This window comes from Ambystoma mexicanum, chromosome 14 (genome assembly GCF_040938575.1).
Source record: "Ambystoma mexicanum isolate Mex_15411 chromosome 14, UKY_AmexF1_1, whole genome shotgun sequence".
Taxonomy (NCBI): domain Eukaryota; kingdom Metazoa; phylum Chordata; class Amphibia; order Caudata; family Ambystomatidae; genus Ambystoma; species Ambystoma mexicanum.
In genome coordinates this window covers 485,042,290-485,057,221 of record NC_090940.1, presented here as the reverse complement: position 1 = coordinate 485,057,221, position 14,932 = coordinate 485,042,290, and the positions used below count along the sequence as shown (strand labels likewise).

At 43.9% G+C, this 14,932-nt stretch overlaps 1 protein-coding gene across 2 annotated transcripts in view; it reads right to left on the bottom strand.

Annotated features, from left to right (window-relative positions):
• VRK1 (VRK serine/threonine kinase 1) overlaps positions 1-14,932 on the bottom strand; it is a 351,956-nt gene that overhangs the window by 190,121 nt on the left and 146,903 nt on the right. The gene's annotated exons all lie outside the window — the stretch shown is intronic.

Here is a 14,932-nt window from a genome sequence, read left to right as displayed (position 1 = left end):
GCCCTGGCTTGGTTGACCTTCCTCCTGGACCAACCCTCCCAGGTCAAACTTGGGTCCTTTCTCTCCACCACATCTCTCCCTACATGTGGTGTGCCCCAGAGATCTGACCGCTCACCCCGCCTCTTCAATATCTACTTAGCTCCTTTGGGCCACCACAGCTCTAGCTTCTCCTCTGACTTTCATGGTTATGCAGATGACACTATGCTCTCCTTCAGGCTACCCTAAGCCTCCTCGCCTCTCTGGCTCATTCCGGACAGTATCTGCAAATCGTGAGTGGTGTGCCTGCAACGATCTCTGCCTTAATGCCAGTAAGACTGATATCCTTCTCATTGGGACCCCTTCTCCCACGTTCCCCGTCACTCTGGCCACCCTCCTTGGGCTCGCTTCCTTTGCCTTCCTGTGAAGCTAAAAACGTTGGTGTCATCTTGGACTCCACTCTCTCCTTACATCACAGACCTTGCCAAGAAGGCCCACTACCGACTGCACCTCCTCAGCAGTATTCTTCCTTTCCTTCAGAATCTAACTGTCTCCAGAGCACTGGTTCTCTCTAGGGTGGAATACTGCAACATCCTCTTTCTCAATCTGCCTTCCTCGACTCTCCGCCCTCTAACTAATCCAGAACAGGGCTGCTAGACTAATCCATGGCCTCAAGCCAAGGGACCATATCTCTCCAACTCCGAAATCTCTCCACTGGCTCCCGGGGGCTGCAAGGATCAAGTTCAAGACCATCTGCATAGTCCACAAAACGTTCTGAGGTAGCAGCCCACACTACATCAACTCTCTTCCTAAACACCTTCCTTCTCAAGCCCTTCGCTCAGCCACCTACAACTCTGAGGGGCAGACGCTTCTCCAGGCAAAGAGTGAAGGGGGAATAGCACAGGGGCAACACGCTGGTCCTGGAAGCAATACCACGCAGAGCACCAGAGGTTTGAATTCCAGATCAGTGTTAGAAACCGAACACGGGTATGGTATCAGGCGCGTTATAAAAAAAACAATTAAATAAATAAAAGAGTGAGTAGATCCCTCTCCTCTGCAGGTGCCTCCCTCTAGAATGGCCTCCCTGCCACTCTCAAACTTGAGCCAGACCACCTGAAGTACCAAAGCAGTTCAAGAACTTCCTTTTCGCTTCTGCTTTCGCTCTCACTCTTGCTCTCCCCTGCTGACCAACCTGTATGCTGCGCTGACTGGTTGCCTGTCTAGCCTCAAGCTCTCACTGGTAACCAGGCTGCCCCTTGACCAGTAGCCCCTGCACTGCCTCCAGGCCTACCCTGTAAACATACATATATATATATATCATTTGATGCTTGTATCTGCTTAGATTCACATGCTGTGCATAGGCCGACATCTAGTAGAAGCTGCAGAGTATTGCAGTTGTTGTCAGATGTATCCAACTGTGCTATTCCCTATCAGATAAAACACTGCCTTATATGCCAAGGGCACAACTCCACAAGAGGTTCTGGAGCCACTCTGGCTTTCATTGCAAATGTCCCCTTAGATGGTATTTGCAAAGCAGCTACATGGAGCTCAATACATACTTTCACTCAGCACTACTGCATTGACACTCATTCCAAGACAGCTCCACAAGTGGGACAAGCGGTTCCAAGATATTTATTCGCTCATGAACCTTCTCACATCCCACATCCTCCTCCTCCTCCTCCTCCTCCTCCTCCTCCTCCTTCCACTGCTCCCTAATCTATGCACAGCATGTGAATCTAAGCAGATACAAGCATCAGAAATACGATTACGGTGAGTAATGTATCCCTTCTGAGGCTTGTGGAATCTGCTTAGATCACATGCTGTGCATAGAAATATCTTAGAACCGCTTGTCCCACTTGTGTATTTGTCTTGCAATGTGTGTCAATGCAGTAGGTTGTACTGGCACGGGAGCTTGATGGGATCGCACATCGCCAGTTTGCGCAGATGTGGATACCACGGTTGTCTTGCCCACATAGGAGCAACTAGGATAAGCGTCATCGGTTCCTTGTATAACTTTTTCACCACCTTCCACATGAGAGGAGTTGGGGGGGAAAAGCATAAGCAAATTTCCCTGACCAATTCATCCATAGGGCGTTCCCCTTGGAGCCTGGCTAGGGGAACCTGGACGCGAAGTCTGAGCATTGACGATTTTCAGTTGTGGCGAATAAGTCTATAGTTGGGAAACCCCATTGAGAGAAGAGGTGTTCTATGACTTCTTCGTGTAGACGCCACTCGTGTTCCTCTGGTATGGGATCTCTGCTCAATGAGTCTGCTAGAGCGTTGAGTTCCCCTGGAACATGTGATGACAGGAACATATTCCGTCTGAATGCCTATTTCCAGATTTTCTGTGAAAGTCCGAATAGATTTGGAGAACGTGTACCCCCCTGTTTGTTGATATAAAACATCACTTTAGTGCTGTCTGTTAGGATCTGCACTGACTGGGTTTGTTAAATGGGGTTCGAATGCCTGAAAAGCTTTGAATACTGCCAGAAGTTCCAGCACATTGATGTCGTTCTGAGCTGCAGTGTGAGACCACAGGTCCTGAGCTGTGTGGTGAAGGTAGTGAGCTCCCCACCCTGCCAGTGAGGCGTCCGTTGTGACCACTGCCTGTATTTGTGGGTCGCAGAAGGGTTTCCCCCTCGTTAGGTTTTCTCTCATCCACCAGCGAAGATTTTGTACAAGAGTTGGCGAAACGACCACTAGACCGTCCCACTGACCGCTTGCCTGAGACCACTGTTTCGCCAACCACTCCTTTATGGGACGCAGGCGCACGTGAGGAACCAGGTACATGCAAGATGCCACCATGCCTATTAAATGTATTGCTTTGAGCACCCTAAAACCATACCTTAAGAAAAAACTTGGAGGCACCTCCTTCCACCACTTAGCCGCAAAAAACCTGTAATAACATCCCAAAAGAAATAAGAAACACAGAGGATCACCATAAATTCATGGAAATTACTAAAAATCTGGCTCTTCAACACCACAGACTCAAACTAAAAAACCAAAACAGAGGAAAGAATGACTAAACTGGAAAAGACACCGACAGCCCCAGAACCGACAGCGAAGCTCCCACAGCACCTGGACGGGTGACACTGGATAGAATGGAACACAGGTGACACCCATGGAGACGGAGTCAACTACCCCAGCCAATCCCACCCAATATTTTTCACCCACACCTTAGTTGCTACCAGGTACCACAGTCTTGTGGAAATGTCGAGATACTGGCAATCACCACACTAGCCAAGTTGTGGACAATGGCAGGTGCACTGTGGACAATGGCAGGTGCACTAACCACAGGAGTATGAAGAGAGGACAGGTGGGGTTGTGAGGGAGGCTGGTCGAGGTGGGAGCCAGATGTGAAAGGGACCTTGAATGCCAGATGGGCACAGATCAGGACAGAGGCGCATCAGGGTAGATTGTGCAAGCCCAGCGCCTCAATTCAGGATAGAGATGCCAAATAACCAATTCCACTAACAATCTCCCCCTCTGCATACACCCTTCAAACTCCAAACCAAACAACCACAACCCTACAGCACAACAAACACTTCACTACATTGCAACAACAAAACAAAAACACACACTCACACAACAGTGCACAATGACTACTGGCCGCAAACACCCCAGGCCCAGCCAACGGACCCACCGGGCTTCGACCCCCAACCGCACAACACTGCTCTCTTGCACTTTTCCTGCTTCCTCCCACTAACTCACCCTACCTTCCTCTTTCAGAGCCACCAGTGCGCCAGGGGACCACTCCGGTGGTGATAGTGCACGGTACAAATGTCCTTTAACATTAACCCTTATCTGGCAGTCAGCCTGATAACGTGGTATTTGCAGTAACACATTTTTTATCTTTCCTCTGAAGGAAAGACCAATCCTTCCTCTGTTTAGGAAAGGACCTAGGAACTGTTTGGAAGTTCTTGGCACTAGGCTTGATTTTTTTCTCGTTGATGGAGAAGCTCAATTGAAAGAGGTTGATCATTGTTTGGATGTTTTGTCTGCAAATCAGAGGTGATTCCCCTGTTATGAGCCAGTCGTCCAGGTAAGGGTACACTGGGATTGCTCCCCTGCGCAGGTGCGCTGCCACTACTGCTAGAACCTTTGTGAATACCCTTGGAGCCGAGGCTACTCCAAAGGGCAGCACTTTGAATTGGTAGTGCTTGTTCGCTATTTTGAAAGGCAAGAAACTTCTGCACGCTAGGAACATTGAAATTTGAAAATAGGCATCTTTCATATCCAGTGTTGCCATATAATCCCCTTTTTTAGTAGCGGGATTACCTCTTGTAGCGTAGTCATGCAGAACTTTTGTGGCTTGACAAACTTGTTTGCAGGGCATAAATCTAATACAGGGCGCATTGTTAGATCTTTCTTTGGCACAAGGAAGTAGGTTAAATAAATACCCTTGTTTACCTGGTTGACTGGGACCACTTCTATGGCGTCCTTTAATAGAAGCGTTGTTATTTCTTCTAGAAGGATCCGCTGATATTCTTCTGAGTGGATTTTTTGTCGTGAGGGGTGGTTGTGCGGATGTGGAAGTAGTTCTATGCAGTAGCCACCTGCTACCGTGGACAGCACCCATCTGTCCGAGGTGATACCCTCCCATACGTGGGTGAAGTTGGAAATGCGTCCTCCTACTGGAGATGCATGGGAGGGTACCTGGAGCGGAATGTCACTTGCTCTGAGGTGGGGTGCCACCTCCAGCAGGGCCTCTGCCCCGACAACGACCTCTGCGTTGTCCTCTGGGATACCCTTGGAAGGCTGGTCCTTGATTATTCCCATAGGAACCTTGTGCTTGATTGTAGCCGGATCCTCTGAATTTTGGCCCCGAAAACGGCAAAAATTACAGTTAACCGTCTGACCAGTAGGCTCGTTTGTGAGCTGACCTAAAGATTTTAGAGTGTCATACTCGTCCTTTGCTGTCTTAAGTGCATGTTCCACAGCCTTACCGAAGAGCATGTTAGGCTCCACTGGCATGTTTATTAGAGTGGCTTGTTTTTCTGGCCTAAAGCCTGACTGGCGAAGCCATGATTGCCTCTTTATAATAGTGCCCTCTGCAATGACTCTTCCGGCATTGTCCATTGCATTGAAATTTCATTTGAGGAGAGAGGTAGATGAGGCCCTTCCGTCTGCTGCCACCTGAGCTAGTTGTGATTTGAGTGGCTCTGGGACGGACGAAAGTAACGCAGAAATTTCCTCCCACTTATGGCAATTTGAACTAGCCAAAAGTGTTGCGTTGTTGGCTATTCTAGTTTGATAGGCCGCAGAGGAAGCAAACTTTCTGCCCATGGCATACATCTTTTTGCTTTCCTTGTCCGGTGGTGCCTCGGAGGAAGCAAGGGGTGTGCCTGCTCTTTTTCTAGTTGTGGGAACAACCAATGAGTCTGGTTTCAATTGGCCTCTTATATATAAAGGGTCTGACAACTAGAGGGCTAAACGGACAGACTGTCTTTTTGTCACCCAGTATTTGTTCAGCAAAGTCTCTATCCTCCTGTACCGCCTGTGTGTCAATTTGCAAGTGTTCTGCCACTTTAGCTAAGACTTCATTGAGGAGGGGTTGATTATCGACGGGGGAATCGACCACTGGAGTGTCCCGATTAAGAGGGGAATCTATGGAGTACATGTTAGCCTCCTGGTCTGCCTCTGGATCCTCATCTCCATAATAAGGTTCATCTGTATCCTCTTCATTAAGTTGAGGGTCAGACGTTTCCACAAAGGAGAGATCTTCCTGGTCTTGTTCTAATTTGGGGTCATATAGATCTATAACCGTACTTTGTAAGGGGACATAAGAGCGAAACCTCTTAGAAGGGGGTTGAGTGGGTAAGGCAGAGGTAGGAGTGGAGTGGAAACTTTGAAAGTAATCTGGGTTTTCCTCATAGAAATTGGCCATGAAGGTCAGTCTTTGCATTACCCTATCAATATCTTGTGAAGACCATTCCTTGGAACTTGGGATCACAATAGGTTGAGCGGAAATATCAAAGTCCTCATCAGTGGGAGGTATAGTTTTAGGTCTAGAGTCCCTAGGTTTCTCTATGGGCTTTGATAATATTCCTTTTTGTGGAGTCTCTTCCCTAGGAGGGCTCTTGTCCCTACGAGGGGTTATAGAGGACTTCGTCTGATGTTTTACCCCACCCTGGCGCCCAGAGGAGTGTTTCACAGCCTTCTTGGGGCCTGCCGCATTAGATGCCGAGCGTCGAACTTCGGGTGTGGGCGCCAAGACTTTGTCCGCGGACGATTGGCCTTCAGAAGAAGTTTTTGAGCGACACCCTTGCTGTCTTTCAACGGTTGAACCCTGTCGTGTGGCGATCTTGATCGAGATTGCCCAGAGGACCGGGACTCTGTGGACCTTTCTCGGGGTGTCGAACGTTGTTGAGTATTCGACTCATCTGTCGAATGTCGACTGGGGTTTATGTGCTTGGTGGTGTGTGCTTTTGTAGCACTGCCGCCGTCGGGTGTAGTCCCCACAATATGGCCGCCGTCCTGTCCTACGCGGTCTGGGGTCTGCGCTTGAGTAGCTGAAGCTACTCAGTTGCCCTCGCCGTCCGAAAGTACGGCGTCGCTGCCATCGCTAAAGGTTCCCTCTACCCCCATGGCCTTGAATTGCCTGGTGTAGTGGGCCCAGCGTTTCGTGGAGCGGTCCTTTAACGTCTTAGGCTTGAAGAGCCTTCACGCTCGACAAGACGTTTTGATGTGGTCTCTTGGGAGACACAGATTACAAACTAAGTGCTTGTCCATCGTGGGGAATTTTCGATTACACTTGAGGCAAAATTAATTATGGGTTATGGAAATGGCAGCTGGGTGAACAAAGTGTACTAAGGTGAGAAAATGCATTCTAAAATGGCCTCTCCCCTCTCCCTACTGTCTGGGCCGAGGCCCAGGGCAACCTTCCAAGGCCCAACGGTCCATTGCGGTGGTCTCCGACAGGCAGTTTTCTTTCTTCACTGGCGTGGTGTTTCAGCAGTCGATGAAAGGATAGAAAGAAATACTATCGTGATTAGGTAAAGTTAATGGCTTATCGCCGGAAGGAACTCCGCTATACGTGTCCATCTAGCATGGCGGAAAAAAAGAATCTGAGGGACCTTGACGTGAGGGATCATGGGTACAGTGGATGTCACACTAGGGATAGTATTAGTGGCACGCCCTGTCAACATCCCTTCGAGTTTTGAAAAAAAAACAACCAATACTCTGCGGCTTCCACTAGATGTCGGCCTATGTACAGCATGTGATCTAAGCAGATTCCAGAAGCCTCAGAATGAATAATATATATATATATTACAATTTTACAGTGTAGTTATGGTTAAGTTGCTAATTCCATAGGAAGAGCACTTTTTGGGCTGCTTATAACTTCGCTCTACCTAGACGAATCCTTACCAATGCAAAAAAAGTATATGGCCCACAAGTTTGGTGAGGTTTGCTCCGGGGGCAAAGTTATACGGGGGGTCCCAAAATGTCTTTTTCCCCATAGACTGAATGGGGGAAAAAAAAAAATGCTTACGCCTACAGCCCAAACCGCTGGACGGATTTTCACCAAATTTGTGGAAGGAGCAGTGGTCCTGAAAGCATGCTTTTGTAAATTTGGTGAAATTCCATACAGTACTTTTTTTAAAAAAATGACCAAAAAGTAGGTCACTAAAAATTAGTGATATCTATATCCGCTCTGCGGACAGGACTCGGATTGGTTAATCGGCTTGCGTCATGTCCGTGGACATGCAACGTGTCCGCTGATTGGATGGTGAAGAGTGTCAGATTTTTGGAAACGCCCGATATCTTAGATTCGCAGACATCTGCCGGTGTCCGCGAACATCGCAGTAAAAACATTAAAAAAACACAACATTGCACCGGTCAAACTTTTCAAATCTCTGGGGAGGTGAGGGGTGATTAGGATGGGATGGGATATGGCCGCAAGAAGCAAACAAATTGGTGTTTTTTTGCAGCGAGAGTCCGCAAATAGTTTGGATGTTCGCGAACATTCCTGAAAAGTTCAGACACCTCAGCATTACAGGGTTGGTGAAATGCAGTTCTTGAATGGCTTATAACTTGGCACCACTTAATAGATCTGCATGACATTGTGCATGTATATTTCTGACCTGATTCCAAATGAGTTTACAAAGTTTGGTGGGATTCTGTCATGAGGGGGCAAAATTAGAGGGGAGGGGAAATCGCAAAATAATGTAATGGCTTATAAATGAGGTGCCATTTGACAAACCTACACAAAGGTTTGCAAAAAGATTATAGATATAAATGTTTTCGTCAAGTCTGAATGGATTTTGTCAAGTGGGGGCTAGGTTATATGACGATTGTATGTGCATGCATTTGACACTTTTGAAAAAATAAAACCTCGGTGGATTTCCAGCAAACTTGCGTAAGGAGCATTGGCAAGGACCTACAAGCATGGTTTTGGAAATGTGCCAGCGTTTTATTTTTTGACCAGTGTCATAATGTAGCTACAAAAAATAGCAGTATACCTTTAGTGACTGAGAGGTAGCCTGTGGCCATGGGCAGTGGCCAGATTGTCTGGAACATGACCTTAATCTGGCTAATGGTCAGGACCACAAGGGAGAAAACATAGGATTAAAGTGGCCATGTCCACCTGGGACTGGCTTTGTGGTAAAGTTATTCGAAATTAGGATAGATTTGAAAGGGAAGAAAAATGTGCTTGTGATAATATGGTCATAGGGTTCTCTTTTTGTCTTCTGCAGGCTGCCATGGAAAGCGAAGAGGGGCCCTGTATGGAACCCCTGCCTTCCCTTTCCATGGTGGCCATCTTGGAAAAGGATTTTCCTTCTTACATTGGGACGCCTCAGGCGTACCAGTGTAGGAAGAAAGCCTCTTAGTACCCCGGGTTCCCGCTTTGGCCTTCATCCCCCATTTCAGGGGCTGGAATGGGGGGATAATGGTCCAGAGACCTCGTTATCCACCCTCGCTTCGGTTGGGCCGATAACTTGGGCTGCTGGGCCGGTATCCACCGTTCCAGTCCCTGGAACAGAGGATGAACGCCACAATATTCCCATTAGCAGAACACAAAATGCAAATGGAAATGTTGGAAAATCTCATTGAGTCTATGTACTTTACTGAGAAATATAAAGTAGATGGAGTCTATATGTTTTTTTTTTAGTTCTATTTTTTAACTGTGAAAGGTGGTTCCTAAAGGAACATTTATTTTCTTTTTGGATGGATTTTTTTTGCCAGGAGAGCTTAGAACGAAAGGTGGGGAGGGAAATGAGGGAAGAGGCACCAAACACTAATATGGAGGGGCAGGTGGATAGGGGAAAATGTTGCGCGTGTGTCATTTCTTGGGTAGGGGGCATTGTTTCTCATGCACCTTGATTACAGCAGTGGTGGTGTCTCTTGGGGAGGAGGGATGGCATTAGCTGATACTATTTTAAGATCAATATCAGTTTTGCTAAAGGTATGTACTGTGTACTAGATTGTTAATGGACGAGTAGGAATAGGTGTTGGAGCTGTGCAAGGGAAATTTTGAAGTTGAAAGTTACTAGCTCAGTAGAAAATGCAGTTCCGAACTGCCCGCGAAGCACAGATCTTATCGTTAAGTGCATACGGGTTCTCGGACACGTCATCATGCCGCACCAGCATATGGTCATGTGGCACTCTCCGGAAGGTCTGCAATGAAGTCAGATGTTTGCAGACATTATGGTTAAGTTGCACTAATAAAAACCTATGAAATTCAATGTAAAAACGTTACAGGGACGTTATGGTACCAAGTAAAACCGAAAAACGCCTGAAATTCGCAAGTTATGGTAAGCTAAGTAACCATAACTCACGCCGCCACCGTGCACTGCGAAGACTAACACCCAGGACATCAAAGATGACATCACAAATGTCATTGATTACACCACATGTCTGGCTCACTCTTTTTCCTTTACCGATATATCTGGGCCAGTAACAGTCAGGAACTAAACATGTCCGATACTATAGTACAAAGTACTATATTTGTAGACTTATACTTCCAATATGTTCTTACAGTAATTCGCTTAGGGTCCTCTCAAAGCATATGAAACATATACAAAGGGGAAAACACAGACTTGGAAGACAGCAATGTTTTCTATGTATGAAGATGATTAGTAACGGTTATCAATACTGTCTTATAGTTCTGTTTTTTTTATTACTGTACTTTCCCTGGATATGCTCATATTTGTACACATTGCACTTACACTACTTGTCTTAGGGTCTAGTCACAATATGTGATAGTTATCCATAGGGAAGTAGTAGCTTTGAAGCAGAGCAATCATTTCTGTGCATGAAGATAATCAGTTAGGTTATGAAGATTGTCGGTTAATGCTTCTGTTTTTTTGTTTACTTCACTTTCCCTGTATATGCTCTATTTGTATGTGTTGTTGTCTGTGTTTTCTGTGCAGTAATGCAATAATGTAGTAAGTGGGTTTGATTAGGTACTTATTAAATGTTTCACAGTATGCAAGACTCTAATAAGAAAGCATTTATAATTTTAGTATTTAACATGGCAAGATTAATATTGCATCTTCATCATGTCTGCTGCACACTATGCCTATGTTACTACATGTGTACCTTAATATGTTGGAAAAAACCCATGATACAATGCCATTTAGATTAATGCATTACTTAATGCACCAAGTGCCTCATTTATTCCAATGATCCTTGACACTTTTAACATTACAATAAGAACCCCTTGTACAGACTTTTCATGAAAGGTAAATGCCCATATGTGTCATCAGTGATATCAATGACATTTGTGATGTCATCTTTGATGTCCTGGGTGTTAGTCTTAGCAGGGCACGGTGGTGGCGCGAGTTATGGTTGCTTAGCTTACCATAACTGGCAAATTTCAGGGGGTTTTCGGTTTTACTCGGAACCATAACGTCCCTTTAACAAAGTTTTTTCATTGAATATATATATATATATTTGTGATCATCTTAACTTGTATCCAGACCCCGTTGATGACCCCTAGGATATAGTGCTTTACATAGAACACATATACATGCAATATCAACTGGAGTTGGTACTCATTTATCAACCTCAGAAGGATGAAAGGCTGAGTTCGCCTTGCTAGGATTCAAACCTGACCTGCAGATCACAGACGGTCGCAGCAGCGAGAACACAACTCACTGAGCTATCTCTAATTCTGTATGTCATTGTGAATCCCCATATGTTATGTATGTGCTCATGGGCTTCGCAACAGGGAGGACGCTGATTAAAGTTGATCATAACTTCCCACAGCAGCTGAATTCCAAGGGTTTTTTGCGTTAAATCTTAGCCCCCTTAACTAAAGTTTTTTCAGTAAAAATATATATACACAAAAACATAGCTGAAACTGAAAGTATCCTAGAGATGTTAAAGGTACTCCAGTATATACACCAACCAAAAAGAACCAGGGCACTCGGTCTGCGCTGTCAAACACTCGTGAAATTTAGTGAAACACCAGTTCGTTGTCATAAATACAATCTGAGAAAAAGACATGCACTTATTAAAGATACAAAATTCTGGAGTTTAAACCATGCACTCACCACACATACACACAGTTCTGAAGTGAACCGGCACACAGCCTCGGGAAGTGGGTGCCTCCTGGGTGGCTTCACAAATAGCTTTGATTTGAACTGAATACATTTTGATTATGTTTTAATAGCTCTGATCGAGTGCCCCGATTTTTTGTTTCCGCAATCTGCTGGTTCTGTCGACTATACACGTGACAAGTTGAGAATTGTGTTGGTTTATAGTGGCTAGTTCTGAAGCCACCCAGGAGGCATCTCCGAGGCTTTGCGCCGGTTCTCTTCAGAACTTTGTGTTTACATAGCAATGGTTTGCAACAGCCGCCTCCTACTGCAAACAATATACTTATCTCATATTAGACTTGACATTGCATATTAGAAAAGGACTGATCTGTGTTTATGCAGATCCTACAGACCAAATATTCTGCGCAAAGGTTCGCAATGGTTAAAGTGCTCAAATTGTTCTCCTAATGCGCTAGTGATATAGCACAATTGGAGTATCCAGACTCACCAGACATTTATGCTGTCTTAGGGCCAACATTTGAGTGTTGGCTAGTGCTTTTAATTGCTACTTTGGCAACCTTCACACTTGTGACAGAATCAGACATGGCAGAGGAACAGGAGGCAAAGCGGATGGCAGCCGTCCAAGTGCTATTAAAGGGAGACCCAATGGATACAGGAACGACAAGACCAAAGAGTGCAATTTCAGTTGGACTGACAGCCCAGCAGAGAATGGATATGTTGGAGAAGTTGAAAAAACAGCAAGTAAATGGTGAGAAGCCATGTCCTTAACTACATACATGGAAATGAAAAGAATAGCAAGGGGTCTTAAAATCTTCCCCATTCCTACCTATGAGGAAATAGACCCAGAATTAATTACAGAATGGACTGACATACCAACTGCTCTCCATTCTCTGATGGAAATCTTGATTTGCCAAAACGGACAGACAGAAACTACTGAAAGAGATTGAAAAATTAGAAGATCAACTATACAATTGCACTGAAGGAGATTAATGTAAGCAGAAGGTCACATGAATGGAAGAAAACCTGGAGCAATATGATGGAGAAATAAGACTGAGAAAAACAAAAATTCAGAGACACAAAAAAAATACTGAGAAGGGACAGATTTACACATTGCTTTACATTTTTTTATATAGTTCAAAGAACCTTTACAAAATTACACAATAACATCTATTTACAATTTATCAACACATTACAATATTTATAAAAAAAAATGCCAGATAAAATTAAACTCAAGTTAAAAACAATTTAACAATGAAGTAACAAAATCTCTATCAATGACCTTCAGGAAAGCAACCAAAGCAAAAATTAAAGCCTTCTCATTGCCTTTCATAAGTCTGTTCCAGAGTGAAATCATGCAATCTTCATAGTTCACATTGATAAATCTTAAAAAGGACTTTGTCCTTTGATCCCTAAAAAAAGGACATTCTAATTAGATGTTTTAATGTTTCGTTCTATTCTGTACATTCAGGAAACCGACAATTCGAAATGCCCAGCTTGTTTTTACCTGTCACCCAATACTTCGTTCTTTCAAGAGTATGATATTGATTTAACCTAAAACGCATGTAGTATCTTCTCGTTATGTTACATGGAAACATCCTGAGATAATCGCTGCAACCATCTATTTTATGGGGAAATTGTGCATATTCCTTACATGTACACAGAGTGGCAATTTGATCAATGGTATTACACCAATCATACTGAGATAACTTTTGTATCACATAATTTGGACGCCTATACAGATCTTCACTATTAAACACTCAAATTTATTAGAGTATTCTCCATGGTCACATAGTAGCTGTTAATAGATCTAGAAGAGCAGCCCTTTTTGAAATCCAAGAAATCTTGATAAATTGAATTATCAGGGCAATTCAGAATTTTAAAGTAGTTTGACAGAGCATGCCATGTGAACCTGGTAGATAAGGAGATAGGACCAATCTCGTGTCTAATAATGCAGTTAGGAATGGATAAGGACGGGCGCAGAGCTTCTTTTATCATGCTACCCTGTAATAGGTCCAATTCTTTCAACATGCTACTGGGACAAATGTCCAATGCATATAAAAGAACTGGTTCCACTTTCAATGTGAGGAAATCAAGGAGCGGAATAATTGAAAATTTACAGAGTAGAAAAAATTAACTTCATTTGACTCAGCATGGGTCTGGATTTTTGCTTGAGATAGTATACCCATGAGTTATAAGTGGTCACATTACTCAGACAATATCCCAAGTAGATGGTCTCTTAATTCATGTATAGGGGTATCACCAATACGCCATCTAAATTTATTAAGCTTTTTACAAGATTGGAAAATCATAACAAAGGTCTTACTTGGATTGGGAATATGATTATAGGCGAACATTGAGAATATGTCCAATTTGGCTTGGAGGCCAGATGGAGTTAAATCAAAAAAAAAAAAAAAATCAGGTCATCAGCAAAGGCTAACCAATGTAGTCTTAGAGAACAGAGCCTTGCAGGATATGTGATGAGATTCCCAAAGGTTGTCTATGTCTGCAAGATACAGATTAAAGAGCATGGATGCAAAGTTACATCCTTGCTTCAGACCAAGATGAAGGGGAACAGACTCGGTTAGAGAACCTCCCCGGGTTAGGCGAATTCTACAAGATGTATTTGTATGGAATTTGGTGATCCAATGTATAAAGAGTTCTGGGATTCCAAACTTCCGCATATTGTTCCATAAAACTTGTTGCACAACTGAGTCAAATGCGGAAGACATGTCAATAGAGGCAATGTAAACATTGCTAAGTTCTTTTCTTTTAATACCAGCAATCAAATGGGCCATGATTATGGCCTTTAAAGTTGTGCCCATCTGGCGCCTAAATCCAACCTGACATTTTGAATACATTTTGCGAGTGGATAAATATTTTTCTAATTCATGGATAATTAAAATAGAGAAAACCCTTGCTGCTGCATCAATCATATGGGACGGTAATTCTCAGGTAAACTGGGATCACCCTTTTTTGTAAAGAGGGAGAAGAATAGACATGACCCAGGAATTCAGAATACTATCAAATTTGATCTTTAGGATCTGACTCCAAAAAATGGGATCTGATCTGTATACACAACTAGGTATCCCATCAGGGCCCGGAGAATGGGAATTAGACAATTTTGTAATGGCCCACATGTCATATGAGGACCAAGCAAAGTAGTTGACAAGAGAGACAGGACTATGTCATCCCTTATATTTGCAAAACGGGCAGGTATCATATTTTTCCTTTACATGGGATATCCATGTTTCTGCTTTTATTTCACACTTATCAGATCTAACACATTACCTTTTTTCAACGCAGTCCAAATGTCTCGTGAATTACGACAACAAATTGCTTTGATCATTTTGCAATTTTGTTCATTGTATTGCTGCAAATGTGCGCCTTTCAATTTAAATTTGTATTCAAGAATGATGTGCTTCTTTTTTAGCATGTAATGCAAAGCAGAAAAG